Below are 5719 nucleotides of genomic sequence, written 5' to 3' on the forward strand. Positions count from 1 at the left end.
GATAAACAGAGGTGAATCTAGCATAAAGCCAAAGAAGCTCGAGGTTCAGGGCCCCTCACTTCCTTAGGTCTCTAGGAGTTGTGATTATGTGTGGAGTATTCTAGGTGGGGAAGAAAAACCAAGTTGTAATCAGGATTCCTTCTTATGAGAATGTTTCTGACAAACTTCCTTAGCAAACTTTGGAAAATAAAAAAGAACCTGCATCGACAAGACTCCAATAGTGCATTGCGATTTCTTTTCTTGATTTAAATATACACATATTTTGTACCTAATTATGTATTTGCATTCTTTTTTATTTTCAAAAAAAATTTTTAATGTTTATTTATTTTTGACAGAAAGAGAGAGAGAGACAGAGAGAGAGACAGAGAGAGAGAGAGAGAGAGAGAGAGAGAGAGAGCATGGACAGGGGAGGGGCAGAGAAAGAGGGAGACACAGAATCTGAAGCAGGCTCCAGGTTCTGAGCTGTCAGCACAGAGCCTGATGCGCTCAACCCACTGAGCCACCCAGGCGCCCCTGCATTCTTTTTGCTTTAAAAGGGAGCATCAAACATCTCTAAGCTTCAGACTCCTGGAGTTTGCCCTTGGGCTAAATATAATAGAGTAAGGAATTGTACTAGTGGTGCCTCTGTGTTTTGGATAGTAACAAATTCACACCTGAGTACGTCTAGGTTAGTTGACTGCATTTAGAAACGTTTCCCATGGAAACTTTTTTTTTAATGTTTATTTGTTTATTTTTGAGAGAAAGAGAAAGGGAGAGCATGTGCACACATGTGGGGGAGAGGCAGAAAGCGAGGGAGAGACAGAATCTGTGCTGTCAGTGTGATCTCATTAACCATGAGACCATGACCTGAGACAAAAATCAAGAGTTGGATGCTTAACCTACTGAGCCACCCAGGTGCCTCTTTCCGTGGAGACATTATACGTGGTAGATTTTTAGCACAGGCAGTTGAAGTCTATCAGACCCATAAATAATTAGCACTAGAATTCTTTGGTGTAGGTCTAACTGAAGAGGTTGTAGGCACAGAAAAAGGAGCAGAGAGAAAAAGGAGGAGGAAAGGGGAAGAACGGAAGAGAAGAAGGGAGAAAGGGTGTAGTCTGCTCCCTGCTCTACGGTAAATTTTAGGCATGGTCTTGAAATAGGGAAAAAAATATTTTGAAAATTTCCTTACCCTGTGTTCCCTAGAGCTCTCTAATAGCTCTCTAATGTTGGCTCCATTGCAGAGTGCTTGATTTTCTAATAGCATCTCTATAGCCTGCTCTGTTAAACCTCTCAACTAAGGAATGTGATATATCTCTGATGTTTGGAGTGTGGGCACCTAAATGAACAAGATCACTTCAGTAAGTACAAGACCAATGATTCCTTTTTCCTTCTAAAGTGTATCTTTCCTTTGGAAAGAGGAGACTTTTTCTTTTTGAGGAAAAATCATAGTGTACCTGTGTGAAGTGGAAATCATCTTGCAGCGTGGTAATGGTGATGGGAATTGGTGGGGGACAACAGTAGAGGTACTTGTCCGGCAGAAGGAGCATCCAGGCAGGTCAGCATTGCCAGGTCAGCTTCTCCGAATTATTTATTTTCTGGGCCTGTTACCTACTTCCTCTTCTAAATATACAGATTACCTAATGTCACAAGTTTGGAAGTAACAGCCATTTTTCTATGAAAATTGTAACTCAGACACTTCCAATATGCACCTTAGTGCATTCTAAGGCAATCTGTTTCATACATGGCTTTTTTCTGTTCCCTAACGTACAAGGACGATCCCTATATGATATCCATGGTCATTTCCATTAATTTTGTCGATAAGAGAAGATTAAATGAAACACAGATTCTAAGTTTGGGTTAAATTCCTTTAGACAGAACAACATACTGAAGACAGAGCCAAGTCACTTTTTTTGTTTGTTTGTTTGTTTGTTTGTTTTCTGCCATTGTTTAAGCTTTGTACCTTTGTGGAGCAGCAAATTAAAAAAAATATTTTCCCACAAGAAAGGCAATGGTAGCACAAACTAAATGAAATTTTGGTTCGTATTTTCCCGATCCATATGATTTTATCTTAAGTTTCTTTCCCTAAGTTTTTGGATTATTTTTCTCTTTTATTATTAAGATGAAGGATTCACTTTTAACTATAGTCTCATTACTTTGTCAATTAAAAAAAATCTACCCATGAATCAGCAAACAACATTAAACCATTCAGACTCAGATAGTTTTCTTACCCAAACTGGGACCATCTAACAGGCCAAAAGAAGTATATTCTGATAAGAAGAAGCCATGGTGGTGATTTTCCTTTGTTCATGAACTTAAACTGCAGCAAACTGAATTTACCTTACTTTCCGTTTCCTTATACAAGTTGTCATCAGATTAGAGACAAAGTGAAAATACTTAGTTCATTTAATCAAATTAAATCTAATAGGAGCTTTGTTTAATTATCTAAGAGCAGAGTCAGCCAGAGCTTGGTGTTGAGAAAATGATGGATCCGGGGAAAGCACTTTAATCCAGTGCTAACCTGCTAGCTGTAGTTTTATTTGTGTGCATATTAATTGTAAAGGGGAAATTTTATGTATCATTTAGATGGATCTTTTATAATTCGAGGCTTCTTTACGTGGAGTACAAAATGTATGCTTAGTTTTTCCAGTAACACTTGGGGAAATGCCTTGTAAATGGGTGTATAAATTTGCTTAATTAATCAAACAAAAGGAAAAGCTTTTAGAGACTAAAATCATGACGGGAACTTAAAAGAAGGAAATTAAAAAGATAAAGCTTATTACTGCCTAGTAATTTCAATTTATGCTGTAAATAAAATAGGTTTAAAAGCAAAGCCAGTGCAAATATGCCTCCACAGCAGGTTCTCCAGGATAATTGGCTGTGGCCCAAGAATTACCAATGGGCTCTGAGTCAATATTATTTTTTGAGTGTCCTTGGACTATTGAATTTATTAAGTGGTTTATTTGTAGTGAAGACATTCTCTAGGTAACCTTGCCTATACGTCCCATGCGATCTTTAAGCTAGGGGTGAGAGTTGAATTCTGATAAACAAGGGATTTCACGTTAATCTTGGAAACTATGCTACTCTACAGTTAAAACTGACTTTAAAAGTCATGGTGACTTGGGAGTTATTGTAATATGTAACCATACACTTGAATGTTAGTTCTCTTTTTCTGAGAAATTTGGGCAAACACATAGAGAAACAAACTTTAAGTCCTCAGCCCATGGCAAATAGACCATGTGAACCTGCAGTTCTGCTGGTTGATAGGAATGCTTTACCTCTTTGTCTTGTGTTTTACTTGGGTCTTTTTCACAAATGCAGGAGTTTGGGTCTCATCTTGGGACTACTGAATCAGAATCTCCATTTAAACAACATCCCAGGGGCGCCTGGGTGGCTCAATTGGTTGAGCGTCCGACTTCGGCTCAGGTCATGATCTCACAGTCTGTGAGTTCAAGCCCCGCGTCAGGCTCTGTGCTGACAGCTCAGAGCCTGGAGCCTGCTTCAGATTCTGTGTCTCCCTCTCTCTCTGCCCCTTCCCCACTCATTCTCTGTCTCTCTGTGTCTCAAAAATAAATAAAAACATTAAAAAAATTAAAAAAAATAAAATAAAAAAATAAACAACATCCCAGGTTTGAGAACCATTGTTTTAGCTAATGTTGGTATGCCAAGATAGTGTTTTTTTTTTTTCTTATCACCAAGGGGATTTGTATTTGTATTTCTATTTGGTGATAGGTATTGGTTCATAATTTTATAGCAGTATATGTGCCAACATTTTTTTTACATTTTATGATATATTTCTCCTTTTTCTTATGGTTTACAGTAATAATTTAAAATAATTCAAAATAGGCAAATGAGTTAAGAAGTTATTTGAACCAGGGATATAAAGAACTCTAAATGGGTCTCAATTTGAGTAAAGCATGTGCTCATATATTATAGAAGGCCTAAGAGTGTAGGATGAAGCAACCCACTTGTCATTTTTGTGAATTGTTCCCTCCCATTAAAAAAAAACAATTTCACCATCTTTAAGTTTCTCTATAGTTTATAATTTACAAACTATTTTTCAGTAGAAAATGATTTTGTGCTCATTATATACGATGATTTGATCCAGTGATTTAATTATTTCCCATTACAATTCTAATCTAGGTGTTTGTTATAACAGTTGTAAAAACCAAAAATATGAGATATGATATAAATAACTAACATTTATTGAAGCCCTTCCTATATGTGAGTAACTCTTCCAAGTATTTTATGTATATTATTTCATTGAATACACACAATAACCCTATAAATATGTACTATTGTTACAAAAACTGAAGCACAGAAATGTTAAGTTCCCCAATCACATGATCGTAAAGGAGTTGAAATATAAATTTAAGTAGTCTTTTTTCAGATATTAAACTCAATTAAAAACTTAACCTAAACAACCTAAATGCCCAATAACAGGCAAATGGTTTATACAAACTGGAGGTGTCAATGTTAAAATGTTAGGCAACCATTTTAAATTAAATCTGGCCAGCAAATGTGGATTTTCTGCTTAGAGTCTTACAAGGTTAAATCTAAGTGTTAGCCAAGCTGCATTCTTGTCTAGAGGATTCTGGGAAAGGGGATTCTTTTGGGTTGTTGATAGAATCCAGTCCCTTGCATTTGTAAGATGGAAACTTTTGTTTTTTTCTGGCTACGCTGAGCCATTACTCTCAGCTTCTGGAAGCTACCTTTAATCCTTTCACATGGCCCACATGTTCAAAGCCAGCCATGGAATGAAATCCTTCTCATGCTTCTAACCTCTCTGATTTGCCCTTTTGCTTATAGCTGGACAAAACCACTTTGCTTTGAAAGGCTCATGTGATAATCCTGGGAATTATACCACATCATATTCAAAGGTTCTACTACCACTCAAAGGGGAGAGAATTCCTGGAGAACTAGGGCTAATAGGAAGTCAACTTAAAATTTCACCCACCACACATTTCTTTCCACTTTTTCTGTTTTTCCGAATTTCTATAATGAGGGATATTTTCTTTTTTTTTTTCAAATGAGGAATACTTTCTGATAAAAAATAGTTTATAGATTTGTTTTGAATTCTTTTTACAGTAAATTTATATGATCAAAGTAGAATTGAAATTTACTTTGTGAACTAAAAATCATTTTTTCTTATTTAAAAAGGAATTTAAATAAGATTGCCTTTACCTCAACCATCCGTTAATTCAAAGGCATCTCAGTGAACTGCTCTTAGGTTGACATGACAAAGCCTAAGAAAACAGGCTTTCTATTCTCACATGTAAAGAGTTTAAATGCTGTTTCTGGGGAAGGGCCTGCAGAACAGAAAAAGCTGCTATTCCTGTCAAGTTACTGAAGGTTTCATCTGATTGCTAGAGTCACAGGCAAAATAGCTGGAGGGTAGACAGGTATATTGCTCTTTTAAAAACAGATGGTGGAACTCACAAGAGATTCGAGAGGGAGGGAAAACAGAAACCTCAACAGAGTAACAGATTTCTATAAAATGAGCCATCTTATAGAGAAGAGTAGGTATAAAATCACAAATGAAATCTGTGATCTTCTATTACCTTTCTAAATGTTATATGGTATTTACTAATGAAATGTTTACCCTATGATCTTTTTGGTTGGTTGGTACATCAAATTTTGAAAATAAAAATTTTTATTAAACACTTTTACTGTTTGATTCACACATGCAAAATGGTAGCATAAAACTATTTTTAGATACTTAATTTATTGTCTAGACTAATAT

This window comes from Felis catus, chromosome B1 (assembly GCF_018350175.1).
Source record: "Felis catus isolate Fca126 chromosome B1, F.catus_Fca126_mat1.0, whole genome shotgun sequence".
Lineage (NCBI taxonomy): Eukaryota > Metazoa > Chordata > Mammalia > Carnivora > Felidae > Felis > Felis catus.